The 15,940-nt window shown below is 38.6% G+C and overlaps 1 protein-coding gene across 3 annotated transcripts in view; it reads right to left on the reverse strand.

Moving 5' to 3' along the window:
• The window catches only part of CLYBL (citramalyl-CoA lyase), a 576,732-nt gene that overhangs the window by 298,009 nt on the left and 262,783 nt on the right, over nucleotides 1–15,940 (reverse strand). The gene's annotated exons all lie outside the window — the stretch shown is intronic.

Genomic DNA, 15,940 nt, shown 5'->3' on the forward strand with positions numbered 1-15,940 from the left:
AGATCTGGCTGAGACTTCACACTCTTATGACTGGTAGACTGCCAAGTCTTATGGTGTGAAAATAGTCAAATGCCAGCTCTACTGAACTAACTACAAGTTAACTAAATCCCTGAAATTAATTTTGAAATTCATACCGCTCAAACTGAAACTAACGGATTTATGTCTCATGATAAAAAGCAAGTAACAGATGACCAAATGTAGAGGTTTTATTGACTTCTTTGAGACAAAATAACCTGGTATATTAGTGTGTGCATTCTGCAACAGACATTCAAATCCATTGTACTGCTCAGAAGAGTGTAAAAAGAAACCCTACTGTTTGAAATCCAGCGGAACATCCCCACAACAGAGCACAACTGTTCCCTCATGCATGAATGGGAAGGAGATGAAAGGAAAGATGGACTTCTGAGGTACAGCAAAAACAAAGACAACAAAAGTGCTGATCATGAGGGAATGACACAACTCATTGCTGAAAAAAGGAATGAGAGAAAGGAGCACAGACAATGGGGTAGACAGCTAAATGACACGGATAAGAATTGAAAAATCTACAGAAGTGTCCTTTCTCTATACACTTGATGAACAACAATTAGATGTTGGTACATCTGTCATAAAGAGATCACTGAAACCTGTTACCATCATCCAATATACAGGAGGTGATATGCAATAGCTTCCCCTAATTAAATTATTATATCTAACATTTACACATCCTATTAAAATATAAAAAAAGTCTGACTTGTCTGTTTTAATCTGTAGGATATCTTACAATGTATCTGCAAAGCTACATTAACCAACCCAGCAACCCTTTGATGTATTAACTGTAGTAAACAACCGCATAGACACCACTGACAAAGCAAAACCAGGAATTGGACAGTTTTTGAAAATGTTCCAAATATTGGCTTAATCAATGAGTGATTTCAATATATAACAGGGCTTAGTAATGAACTTCAGAAGAAAGAAAGAATACACTGCTATTTGTAAGACAACCAATCAGGTGATGCAAATTAATGCAACTCGGTAGTCAATAATACATCAATAAATGTGTTTATTCTTTTAAAATAAATTTAACCTGGTACCAGCCTCTTGCAGTCCCTGTACAGCAGAGCTTGAGTTTGAGAGAAAGCAGCAGCACAAGGAGCCAATCAATGAATGTGCTGACATGACGCTTGCTGACATGGGAACAAAGTAATGTGACAAAGATCATAACTGTGCTGCTTCTCCTTTCATTTTCCATTTACAGGTGAGCGGCATCCAGGATGACCTAGATTCAGAGAAAAGGGGGGTGAATGATGCTGGGATGGTGATTGAGGACATCTAGCAGTTGAAAAAAGTACTGCAAGGGTAATCTCTGAATTTGCTTAATAATGCAGCAAAAGCCGGTTTTGTTATTTTATCTTTTAATGAACCATTCACTTTTATATTGTTCTTTTTGTCTTGAATATTGCTTTAAAGTGTAAGTCTAGACAAAAACTAACTCTAAGCCTGCTCTCTGCCACATTCTAAACCTAATCTATCTAATCCAGTAAAGCAAAAATCGCCATACTTACCTATTCTACAACCAATCAGGTCCAGTTCAGTTTTCAGTGGCAGAAGTTGTGTGCAGGAGAGGACAGACAATGGCTGTGAAATGGAAGGGAAGTGACATCACCCATAGACTTACTATGGGGCTTCCATTGTCCACTGCCTCTCCTGCACCCACCTCCACACTGAAGCCGCCGCTGACAGCTGATGCTGGGACCATTGCAGAATAGGTAAGTATAGCGATTTTTGCTTTACTGGGTTAGATAGATTTGCTTTAGAATGTGGCAGAGAGCAGGTTTAGTGTTAGTTAGGTTTGGCCTAAACTTCCACTTTAAATCCGAAACGGTCAAACTAAAAATTTGATTGGTGGCTATAACCAACGCCTCCTTTTTTTATTTGCTTAATTCTTTATAAATCTGCCCAATATTTTAGAGTAAAAGAATACGTTTTACACGGAGCATATCAAATTTTATAAATATGCATCACCATGCATGGAAAAGGTATTAAATGCACCTAGTACCTTTTCCTTCATTCATTAGTCTGAGAAAAAAAACTGCTACTCTATTGACTGTTATTATTTACGGAATAACACGGAAGAAGATCACAAAAGTGAAAACCACTTATTGACCCTGTCAAAATACCTGATTAATGGATAAACGCTGTAATTGATTAGCAGAGATGTGTGAATTAAAACAGAACTCAGCATCAATAATGAGTCTCTTACAAAGGTAGCTGACATAAAATGTAAAACGATAGCCTGCAGCTATATCTCATCAAAGACAAGCTTCCTTAAAAGGCAAATGGGGAAAACTGTCTCAGTGCCTTGTCCTCTGCAATTCTTTTGGTCCTTTCTTTTGGTAATGATGCTATGTATTAAACCACCAGCAAAATGTTATGGGAATTACTCATCAATCCACCTTCATACATCAAGCAAAGTGAAGCTGTTAAATGGGTCCATTATCTTCCCACGTCTTTATCATTTAAAGAATCCCAAGCTTTCCTTTTAAATGAACTCACTGCAATTCCCAGAAAACTCAGAAAGCATTTCCCCTAAACTCTACATTTTCAATGTTAACTAGTCTATATAGTCAACAGTGTCAGGGTTCTTATAAACTGTAAAGGGTTCTTTAATACAGACAATCACATTTATTTTCCAGCTGTATTGTATTCACTATTATAGTACAACTATTACTTCATTATAACACGTTTCGAAAATGCTATGATCCGATCTTCAATAATTTTAGAACTAGAGACAAAGCACTCAAAAAATATTTCTGTTTTCAGACAAAAGGACACTATGAACCGATGTTGTAATTTCAGTTTTACATTTGTCTATGCTTAGAATTTAGTTTGATTGATATGATAAATACTATCAATAATTTACAGAAAGCAAGCTCTTTATTTAATACAGTAAATAACGATGCACACATGCATTGCAAACTAATACGTTCAGCTTACTTGCTGCTCCATAAATGTTATTTATCATACAATACAAACTCCAAATGACTGATCAGAGCACAGTTACAAAATTGGCCGTACTTGCTTCCATCATTTTTACATACTTTCACTATTTATTTTCATATTAGGAGAATAAATTACCATTTGTATATTTTTGTACCTTATGTTTAAATTGCCACCATTCTCAGTCATGTAAGAACTGAGTAAAATTTTCAGAGGGGAAAAAAAAAAAAAATCAATGCTGCAAAGGTTAAAAATCCATCCACCCATATTACTTGAAGCACAAGGACACGTCTCCTAAGACATCTCTCTTGCCATATTTACTTGTTTTATTGCCAAACTGAGCGCACGTTCGATTTCCCTGCTCGAGAGGCAGCTGCTGATGGACATGAGAGATTGTGTTTAGTAAAGAAAAAACACAGTATTCATTCTGGTGCCTCCACAGCATGTCTACCTGTCTAATTAGCAGCAGTGTTCATGTTGGACCTGCTGCACATGTTCAGCCTCTAGTGGGGTTGCTGGCTCATTTAGTTATTAAAGCTGATGACACTGCTAAACTGGTAACACAAGATGAGTGAAAGAAAACACTGTGCAGGGACATAAAGAAGGAAGTTAGACTATTTGGGGAAATCATAGTTATGATAGAGCTCAAAAACGAAAAGCAGAAAAGAAAATATTTGTCGTAAAATATGCATAGTTACTAGATTCTCAATGAAATTATGATACATTTTTTTGTTCGGTGTCTAAGATCTAGCATTCAGTAGTGAGATTTTAACATGGTTCCTAATGACTTTGCACTCCTCCACACAGCAGCACTTTTGCTGTACAACACAGAGAAGCCCTAAAAGAGGTAAACTGTATAATTGTTGTCTGTGTAAATCTTTGCAGGAAAACAAACTGCATTTTTGTATGTCCAGGAGATGGCTTGAAACTCCTTAGCTCTTCATTATTTTAATTAATGTTGGCCTAACTAATCCCCCCACATCTCACCAAGTTACATGATCACATGACACCTTAGGGCCCTTTTCACACTGGGTCGGGGGCGGCGTCGGTATTCGTCCGCTAGCGGGGTGGTTTTACCCCCCGCTAGCAACCGAGAAAGGGTTCAAAACCACCGCAAAGCGCCTATGCAGAGGCGCTTTGCCAGCGGTATAGCCGCGCTGTCCCATTGATTTCAATGGGCAGGAGCGGTATACACTCTGTTCCTTCACTGCTCCAAAGATGCTGCTAGCAGGACTTTTTTTCCCGTCCTGCTAGTGCACCGCTCCAGTGTGAAAGCCCCGAGGGCTTTCACACTGCAGAGACAGCAGCGGCACTTTCGGGGCGGTTTGCAGGCGCTATTATTAGCGCAATAGCGCCTGCAAACTGCTCCAGTGTGAAAGGGCCCTTACATGCTTGAGAAGAGGGGTTTCCACCACTCCAAAGTAGGTGCCCAAGCTGTTGTTTTCTAATACAACAACTAAATGTAGGGAGAGAATCTGGTGTTAAACAATGGGAATTATTTTTTTCAGTGCAGTTTCTGGGTGGTTGATGTGCTGAGTTCTAACTGCATCTGACTTTCCTGTTTGATGTGTAATATTTACTTCACTAGGTAATTCATTAAATGTACACATTCCACAGATCCATGTACTGTATAAGTCAGAAACATGTTCATGAATTTTCAGGATGGAGAATGGGGACAGCACTGAGGCTGGAGTGTCCTTACTGCGTACTCCTTCATCCTCAGTACAGCTCAGTAACACTGGGCCTGATAAAACATCTCAAGCTCAACATTACTGAGTTCCCTGCCCTGCAATGTCACCTGTCACACAGAGAGGCACAGCAAGCAAGCCTGTTCAGTGACTGGAAAGTCCGCCAGTAGAGTTGAGCTGTTGAGTGGATGGAGTCTGATGGGGAAGTTGAAAGACTAGTTCCCCATCAGGTTGGCCTTCCCAGTGATTGAAAGAGGATGGCAGTGGGCAGATTTCATAGTCACTAGACAGCCCGCAAGCAGCTAAGGAATCCACCCACTGTTGTCTGTTGTCAATCACAGGGAATCACCTCATGGGAAACTAGCCTCTCAACATCACCCATCAGGCTCTGTCCAATGTCAATGTTTAGCCTCACATCATTTATTGCTAGAATGCTGGCATTCTAACAACCAAGGGAGCTATGCAGCCAACAGCCTACATAGTTCTAGCAACCAATGACAAGTGGGGGGAAGTAGCGCATGCAAACATGCTCTGCTATTTTTTTTTAACAGAGAAAACATGCCCTGCTCTTTACTACACAGTTGCCCAATTCTGAGGACTCTGAGCCTATCTCTATATGTCAACTTAGGGTTGCTCTTATTTACCTCCAGTTTCTTCATCCACAAACTGGCAGTCATTTTTTTAAATTTGTTACAGCCATAGCAAGACATTGTGAAAGTGGTGCAAATAAGAGCTACTTGAATCTGTTGGACATGTTAGAACTGTTAATGGAACTGTCGCAATGCTTTCATGAGTTAGGTGCAAGATTTCTAATGTGCTGACACTACCAAAGCAGATGCTTTCCTAAATTGCCCCAAATAAATATTATTACTACATATGTTTCGTACTTGTTCAAAATTATTTCATACTTTCCAGATCTCCTGGGATGCTCAAGCTATCAAATTCTAATTATGCTGTAAATTACTAAATGTTTACTGCGCAGTGCTGTCTCTAAACTTCATATCATGGTTCCAAACAAAATATTAAAATAAGTTAGAAAATAACATGTGTATACATTCTGTTGGATCCTCTATGAAAATCTGAAAAATGTTAATTTTTTACATCAAGTTTCCCACATCATGCATGACAAGGAGGACAGCATATCCTGCACAAATAAAAATGCAAAAAGAAACTGAAATTCCTTAATAGCTTTCTTGACTTGCAGGTGGCCATCAGATGTCAAGAAAAATAAGTAATTAAAGTCTATCCAACATTGTTTTCTATTTCAAACTTACTGCCAAGAATTCTTGAGCTTTGCTTTTAATACTTTGCTTAAAATGAGAAGTGTTGAGTTTGCCATCCTACTGGAAAACAAAGCTTCCTCAGTTTTGAGTACATTATTTATGTAGAAGAAAACAAAGTTAAAAACAATAATGATTTCAATTTGCTTTATATAAAATATGTGAAAATAGTCAGCCAAATGGAAATGATCTTAACCACTTGCTTACTGGGCACCTAAACCCCCCTCCTGCCCAGACCAATTTTCAGCTTTTAGCGCTGTCACTCTTTGAATGAGTATTGTGCAGTCATACAACACTGTACCCAAATGAAATTTTTATCATCTTTTTCCCCACAAATAGAGCTATCTTTTAGTGGTATTTGATCACCTCTGGGTTTTTTATTTTTTGTTAAAAAAATTTAAAAAAGAAAGTGTAAAAAAAAAAATACAAAACCGTTTTATATTTTGTTAATAAAATTTGCAAACAGGTAATTTTTCTCCTTCGTTGATGTACGCTGATGAGGCAAAACTGATGGGCTGCATTGATGGGCACTGATAAGGCGGCACTGATGGGCACTAATAGGCGGCACTGATGAGGTGGCATTGGTGGGCACTGAAGGACATTGATAGGTGACACTGAAGGGCACTAATAGGTGGCACTGATGGGCGGCAGTGATGGGCACTGATGGGTGGCAGTGATGGGCACTGATCGGCACTGGTAGGTGACACTGATAGGCAGCATTGCTAGGAGGCACTGATTGGCATCACTGGTGGGCATTGAAAGGTGGCACTCATGGGCATTGATAGGTGGCACTGATTGTTGGCACTTATGTACTAGTGGGCACTGATTTGTGGCACTGGCAGGTGGTACTGGTGGGCTCATATGAGGCAGCTTCGCCTCTTCCTCTTTGGGACCAATGTCCCTTGCACAGAAGCCGGTAATCGGCTTTCTTTTTCTCCTCATGCTGTCAGCGTGAGAAGAAAAAAAGAACGATTACCGATCCTCTGTTTACATCACGTGATCAGCTGTCATTGACTAATCACATCGTAAGGGGCCGGGATCGACCTCTTACTCTGATCTGTGATCACCCGAGTCTCATTGACTCGGTGATCACAGCGCGCACGCGGAGAGCGGGCAAAGGGAAGGACATCTATTGACGGCCTACCGGCAAAGCAGATCCGTGGCATAGCTGTCATTCGGCTATAGCGCGAACCTGAAGGGGTTAAAGTGGAACTTTAGTCAAAAAATGAAGTCCTGTTAGATCATTCAGACTGGCCCCTTTTGCAGGTAAAGCTAGGTAAAACATTAAAAATAAGTGTCTCTACTGTTTAAAAACCAATAATGTATTGGTTTGTATCACCCTGCTCTGTACATGCTCAGTTGCTCTTTATTTTTAGGCACTGCTGAATTTGTAGAGGCCAATCTGCAGACAGCCTTAATGTGGAATTAAATCATTCTATCCTTTACAGTCAAGGAAACTGCTTTGGTTTGATCTGCAATGGCCATGGTGTTGCACATGTAATTAGTTATGACACCAGCCATTTGATGGTTTGACAGTTTGGTTGAAGACACAAGCAAATAAGACAATTAGCAATTCTGGCATTCCAGGAATGTAACTGTTTTTTGAAACCATTAAATCGATGGGTTTAATTCCGCTTTATAATTTACTGCTGTTCAGGGGCTCTGGGCTTCAGCAAAATGGCAGCCTCCAGCAAGAAGAGACAGGAATGCTGCAGGCAATTTACAGCACATACTAATTTTAGTAGCATAATTATTAATGTGGAATGTATGTTCTTTCCTAAAGAACATTATTTTTTATCAAGTAGTTATGGGTAAAGTTCCGCTTTAAGAACACTATTTCTGTTAGTTGTAAAATGGCCAGGAATATCACAATGTCACTGTAAAATCTCCTTTAGATGAACAATTACATTGTGTGACGGTCTACCTGGTGTAAGGTGATTGATTTCAGTGGGCCCTCAATGTGCATCAGCAAACAAGTGCTTACAAAGTTTTCAGCAAGAATTAACCAGCATTTCACCAGTGGATCTGTCATCTGGCAGGTATTTGTTAAATGCATGCATGCCAAGTAAAAAGTTTTTAACCTTTCAAACAGATCACAACAACCATGTCAATACTATCATCCTCCAGATATAACACATTCATGTAAATCCTGTTGCCTTGCAGATACGCCTTTAAGTTCTTGACTGTGGGTATAACATCTTACACAGCTCAGCCTCATATTAAATTATAGTTTTCCCCCTCCTAGGCAGCCATTGACCTATCTGGATGGATAGTCATATTCAAAAATGTGACTGAGCATTTGCCAGACAGTTTCCTCATCTTTGCCTATGGTAAATGAACATGGTAGTGTGCAGTCCACTTTCTTGAAGGATACACCTCTATTAGCACAACAGCAGTGACAATGGCGCTTGGCTGCTGTGGAGGGCAACCGCAAGAAAGAGTGAGTACAGTGCTAGAACGGGATATAGAGGACCAACCATCCCTCCAAGAGCATCCTTTAATAGCAAGAAAGGTCAGCTAGAAAGTCCGAGCCAACAGATGTTCCTTCCCAAAATGTTTCTCAAGGTTTAGCCTCTTTATTATGAACACGCTAAGCCTGGGATATGTACTCAAGTGAAGTGGCCTACTTAATATGTCTGAGTGGTGCACATTGTAAATATCAGTGAAAATAGATGGCAAACAAGCTTGTGATCCCCAAGTGGTAATTTTCTACTCAATAATACTTACTATCACACAAAGATCACACTATCCATGTTTTTCAAAGGTATATAAATGGGAAGAGTTTTAAAGTAAAGAAACTTATAGGAATGAGATCTAATATAAAACAATACTTTATTATCTATGCAAATAGGATCAGATTTGTATATCCACTGACTCTCCGTGTATCAGGATAAACCAAATACACAGTATTTTCTATATGATGTCATAATGGGACATTATTTTCTAGGAGATTTTATGTACTCATGTATATGTATTCATTATATCTTTACCTAGTGCATTATATACTGTATATGTCATGCCAATTGTTCCAGTATGGAGGTTTCTAATTATAGTTTACGTTACTTGTCCTCTTTACTCTGTACACTGGGCTGTACATGACAAACTCCTGGCCACTGCACGGTTTATGCTATATTGCACAACAGTTGTTGGTTGCTAAGTAGTCATTATTTTAATGAAGTTCTTCTTCAAAAAAAGCATATGTAATTCAACAGGTTAATTTTTTATTTCTTTGTAACAAATGATTGTGCTGAGGTTTATATCTTTTTGTTAGATTTTTACCTGTGGCACAGTAATTACAGGATATTTTGTGGATACAAAGACTTTGGCACATGCTGCTGTGTACGCAGTAAGAAGGCTCAAGTTCAGGACACATCCAGTCTAGAATCTGGATAAGTATTGAAGCAAATGCAGAATAATCAAGAGCACACAATTTCAAATGTAAAGAATGTCTACTCCTACATTGCTTGTGGAAAAATGGATCTATTCATCCGATAATAAATATAAACATGTAAAAACTTACTATTTTAAAAAAATATTAGGTAAATATAGGTAAACAAAGCAGTATTTCATTCACAAACATATACGCAAGAGTTGATAAACTGTTGTAAAAATAAAATAAATATTAGTTTTAAAATGTATAATTTTCTACATTAATACACAATCAGATTTTTTTAATATGCATTGTTATATAAGGATATTAACAGAACAACAAAGAGTGTAGCTAATATCTCTACTGAAGATTAAGTAAGAAAATTGAGGCATGACAACAAACCTTTTATTAGATTTAAATATCAATGTGCCTTTAATAATATACATTTAAACTCCTACTTTGGCTTACTGTAAAGAGTATCAGGGTTAGTTTCTGAGTGGCATACTTTATAAACATTTAAACAGCAATTTGTGTGTATGCCAACACCTTCTGGTGTTGTGCTATAAAATGGAGACTTGTTAGAAGAAACATAAAAAAAGAACCATAACTGAGACACAAAGCTGATATTTTAACACAATGAAACAATATAATTTAAATAGAACCATTAGAGGTTGTTCAGGAATCTACATTATTATTGGTTTATTTGTAATTATTTATATATATTGCCATTCTTTTTACTCAGTGTCTGAAAATTTAGCTGTGTTAAGCCTGCCATAGGAGGTTCGAATCATGTATGGGCAGGCTGAATTACCCAAGTTGATCGATCGATACAACCAGCCTGCCTGATTTTAAATGCAATTATTGCTAGCAGCTGTTATAGCCTCTAGCGATAATCACAGTGTTCTGGTGGGAATTGCTTCCCCTGCTGGGAAAACACAATGGCTCCTCTAGAGGGATTCCCCTGCCAACGCTGTCTGTGGTTGCAGGAAAGAAATTTGCTCTGTCTATGGCCGGCTTTAGAGTGTTAGCAGGTCAACTGAAACTTGACTGTTGCTGCCTGACAAATGCTTGACCTTACAAACTGCACATTCAGAACATGAAAAACATCTTGACTGATTTACGAAAGGAGTAAAGTTAGTTCACTATGCAAAGTGAATTTCCACTTAGTGAATGAGATGAAGCTGTGCTGACTATAATCATCCAAGATGCAATCAAAAAAAGCTCAGTTACAGTATGTGAGGTTATGCAGTCTCATTTTCCTTCCCTCTTACTCTAGTGCTCTATGTTCACATACGTAAGAAACGAAACACACCCCTCAAGCATGGGTGTCCTCACACTGATCTCTATTTCAGAGGAAAAGAGAAGCCTGTCAAACCAGGTCGTGCTGGTTGATGATGATGAAGATTACCTGGTGCACTAGGTCTAATTGTAGTGTAGTTATTACTAGAACAGGAAAGTGTAGAAAAGAATATAAAAAGGGCGATTGTTAGTACAATGTCTACCTGACTGCATATATTTGTTCTGTGATTTCTATTAAGCTTTAAATAGAGGGGTTCAAAAAGTTTACCATACACAAATTATTACTCCATGCATATGGCTAACATTACTCACAAAGCAGAGAACAGAAGAGGACAGAAGAGAAGCCTCCTGCATAGAGCATATAAAGCTGGAAAGACGCAAATAGTGCAGCTTCAAGAAAACCAAAAGGAAAATATCCATGTATTGCTATGAAATACCATACTATTTTGTTATTATTCATGCAAATTGGTTAATTATAGTAAGGGGTCCACACCTAAGGTGGAATTAACATTCCATCTATGGCAAAGTGATCCCCTCCATCTGCTGCCCATCCTTTCCGCTACTTGTTTCAACTCACTGTCTTCTCTCTTCCTCCTCCTGCCTATGTGCCCTGGAGTTACATTGTGCCAGCACATGGTTCCAATCTTGGCATCCTACTGGTGCTGAGAGTGGGCTGACAGTTTATATGCTAAGTCTCTTGGGCCAAAAAATCCCTAACTACTACCAATTTTTTGTGTGTGGGAGGGTCTTGGTTTTGCGTTAACCACTTCCCTACAGTAGGTGGACGTCATATGACATCCTGGGCTTTCAGTGGTTATACCGGGACATGCACCTGCAGGCATCATCCAGGCATTAAAATTTACAGCAGCCGATGCCCTGTAAAGCAGAATAAATTGAGTGGGTATGCAGTCACGCGATCATTTCTGCAGGTGGCAGTAAGATGTCCCCTCTCCTGCTGCTGCTGTCGCCTTTCCCGGGCTCCCTGATCAGACAGGAGATCCCATGCACCAATGCACCAGCATTATTCCAAAGATAGAGAGAGGAAAGGACATTGTTCCTCCCTCTCTGTGACCCTAGAAACCAGAAGTGACGAGGATTTTGTTACTTTCGGTTACGTTTTTTTCGTTTACCTATCGCTAATAGACCCAAGATCTCTATAAGGAGGACCTATCATGACTCATGCTTTCACAAGGGATGTTGTTCTTCCTATGCTATGTGATAGCAATAAAGTTGATCGTGGAGCTCCAGGACTCCTGTTTAACACTAAACTGCTAACCTGTATAAAGCGTTGCCTATGGAGATATCTAGGTACCTTAGTTTAGCTCCATTCCATGGGCGTATTAAATTTTAAAGAGTGACATGTTAGGTATCTATTTAGTTGGTGTAACATCTTTTATATTTTGCCAAAAAAATGGGTAATATATAGTGTTTGAGTGCAACAACATTCATTAAAGTGTATTTTTCCCCAAACATTTGCATTTGAAAAAACCCTGAGCAATACCATATGTCACATGAAAAAATTGCAACACCCAACATTTTATTCTCTAGGGCCTCTGCAAAAAAATATAATATTTGGGGGTTCTAAGTAATTTTCTAGCAAAAAACTGTTGATTTTTACATATATGTGAGAACTGTCAGAATTGGCTCGGTGTTGACGAGGTTAAGTACAGATTGAGAGTGATATATAAATCATATATACATATTATTATTAATATGAAATCAAGACGTAATTTCGTTTTTTTCCTATATAGGGTTAGGTTTATAGCTGGGTTTAGTTTGTCTCTGGGCAAAGGAGATTGGTCCTCTATCTATACAGGACTGGGGCGCTACCACAGCTAAGTGTGTTTGCTAGACACCTGCTCCTCTCCTTCTACTCATGGAGGTTAACCAAAAGTAAAGCGTCATACCTATTGTCACTGCCTATAACCTGGTAATGCCTAATCTTCATTCCTAAATGTATTTCTGTCATTTACAGTGACAAGTGCATTTTAAAGACATATTACTAATAACACTATTTTCATTGGCAAATTCTTGGATATGGTCCCTTATCATTCCTTCCAATAGGTTACATATTATTGATGCTAAGCTGACTGGTCATTAATTAAAATGTATATACTGTATCCTGCCCTTTTTTGAACCTTGGTACTGCATTTGTTTTTCACTGGTACCATTCCAATCAGTAAGCTGGCTATAACATGACTAAGTTCTTCAAGAACTTATGGATGTAAGAAATGGTCCTGGTAATTTATTCACATTATGTTTTTCTAGTCTTTCTTAAACACAGCCACCAAGGTACATTAAATTTATTGGTATTATCATTGCTATCTTGTTTAATATACCCCTGCTTTTTCAGCATAAATTGAGAAGAATGTTAATACAGTTGTCTTCTCCCTGTAACTTGTGACCAACTTCCCCTCATTATTTTCTATGGGGCAAATATGTTCTGACCTAGCCTTTTCACTATTCATATATTTGCAAAAAGGTTGGGGGGTTTTGTTTACTCTCTTCAGCAATATATCTCTTGTAATCTATATTCGCTGCCATGATCATGCTCTTGCATTTCTTACTGCATTCTTCGGTCTTATATTTTTGAAAGCACAGCTTCTTTTTGTAAAAGCGAAACTAAACTCTCTCAACCCACATTGACTACTTTTAATCCTTACTCTGCTAGCATTGACAAATAATTATTATTATCATTATACAGGATTTATTTAGAGCCATTAGTTTGCACAGTGCTTTGCAGAATAAAGGGAGAAAGTACAATTACAATACAGTTCAATATGGAAGGAATAGGTGGGTCTTGCTCATGGAGCATACAGGAAAGTATATTATATTTACTTTTTTTTTTACATTTCTTTAGTTAATTATTGGTTTTCAGGCCTGTGCAAAATTATGTCATACATCCCAGAAGTCTTCATAAGGGCAGGAGGGGCTTGCTCAGCTAAGCACACCCTCCTGCCTGCATGCCTGGCCTAAGGGCAGAGAGAATCCAGGAAGTAAATGCTACATGAATCATCTGCCCTTACTCAAGACTGCTAGGGGTGTTTTTCAAAGTGATTTCTCTGCAAAATAAAGCATTTAGACATAGAAGGATGGGTGAGTTTGCTTTCAATATTTAAAATGAATTAAATAGCATTTTCGATTTGTGGTGATCTGAGGCAGTTTAGTTCCGCTTTAATATACCTTTTTACTTTAGTATTTCGCTACCCAGGTTTAACTTTTGTACTTTTATATTTGCTGTCTAGTGAAATGCACTGATGATGATCAAACCAGGTTTGAAATTCACACAAAGTTAAAATCCAACTCAAGTATTAGAAGTTCTAGTTCTTCCATTTTGTTAACACGACTTCTAGCATTTGTGTACGTACCTTTTAATTGTGTAAAAGCGTATATTACAGTTATATTACAGTTGGATTCAGCAAACCTACTAGCATTCGATACTTTTTTTTTTTAAATCAAAAGGCTTTTATTGTGACAAAAGCAAAAGGCACTTCCAATACATATATGTATATAGACAGTCCATACAAAAAACAGAAACAACTTTACATATACAGGGAGTATTCATTTTGACTTTATACTGTATCTTTTATAAATTCATAGTACATCTTCCATGAAAAAAAAAAATTAAAAAAAATTTCAACCTAACAATACCAGTGTACGCTTCTCCCGATATATGACCCTATAGCTATATACCTTCTACCGCGAAAGTAGCTTGTCCACTGCATCTCGCCATAATGTGTGTCAACTATTGCATGCCTCTTTAAACTGTAAGCACATCTTCACTGGGCTATCAACATTGTAGTAGCCTGGAGAGGACCAGTTGAGGAGGAGCTACTTCTGGGGCGTCCAAACAACATTGCCATATTTTTTTGAACTTCTTAGGTGATATTCTATGATAACAGGTATTCTTTTCAGGAATAAGAATCTTGTTAACTGCTTGGATCCATTGCTTGCTTGTCAGAATCTGGGGAGACAATCAATACCTCGCTATAAGCTTCCTGGCCAAATAAAGTAGTCTAATAAAAGCAATGTATACAGGAGGGGGGTACAAGTCCTCGTCCAGACCTCCCAGCAAGCACACCAAGGGATCCATAGACAGCTGAACCTGATAGATAGTATTAATGGTCATGACAACTTTGTTCCAGTATCTAACAAGTTAGGGGCATTTCCACAGCATATGTATGAGGTCTCCTGGGTGGGCCTGACACCTAGGGCATATGGGTGAGTCTCTTCTTCCCCAGTGGTGTAATTGTGCTGTGGTCCTATACACTCTATGTAAAATAAACAGGTGCAATAGCTTTTGTTGCGCAGACACTGACACTAGGGGCCTAGCTTTTAATATTTGCTCCCATTGTTCACCATCAATAAGCCCAATGTCTCTTTTCCATTTCTCCCTGCAAGGCAGAGGATCAGGCGCCTGTATATGAGTCAACAGTTGTGTATAGGTTCTAGAGATAATACCCCATCCCTCATATACAGATTCCAAAAAAAACGATTCCACCAGACGTAAGGACGAGTAATTGCTCTGACATCTGTGTGTCTCAGCTGAATATACTGGTAGTAGAAATTTCCTGATAATGGAAACTCCTCTCTCAGTTTATCATAATATTTCAGGCCTTTCCCATCAAAAATTTGGTACAGATATTTAACCCCTGCAGCCTCCCACCGTGCATGACCACTAAGTTTGGCTATCTCGGTGTAAAATCTATTCTGCCAAATTGGTGTACTGGAAAGGAAGCCATTTATTCCTAGGCTTCGTTTGATACTGTCCTATAGTTTTTTCAAGAGGCAAACTGTAGGGCATTGAGAAGGGGCTGTAGGGTAGCCCATCTCCATATGGGATAGGGCAGAGTACTTTGTATTAGGATTAATAAGTACATTTTTAGAGGGGTCCGGTGCATTAGGCAGATTCCATCCTGTGAAATGTTGTATTTGTGCAGCGAAAAAATAGGTTTAGGCATGAGGGACAGCCAATCCTCCTTGATCCTTAGGATACTGTAGGGTAGTAAGTTTTATTCAGGCCACCTTATTTTTCCAAATTAAAGATCTAAACTGTGAGTCTATACATAGGAACCAGTACTTCAGTATCCAAGCAGGGGCATTGTAAAGTATATACAACAATTGTGGGGTCCAGATCATCTTAGTTAAGTTAGATCTCACTGTGACTGACAATGGCAAATTCTTGGATACTTTAGTTCCTCTGTCATGTAGTTTGAAGCCCCTTTCACCCCAACTCTGCCCACATCTGCAAGCTTTTCCCTTACTCACTGCGTGGCATACTTCCCATTGATCTGACCCCCCTCCCCCAACATCCTAGTTTAAAAGTT

This window comes from Aquarana catesbeiana, linkage group LG02, assembly GCF_042186555.1.
Source record: "Aquarana catesbeiana isolate 2022-GZ linkage group LG02, ASM4218655v1, whole genome shotgun sequence".
NCBI lineage: Eukaryota > Metazoa > Chordata > Amphibia > Anura > Ranidae > Aquarana > Aquarana catesbeiana.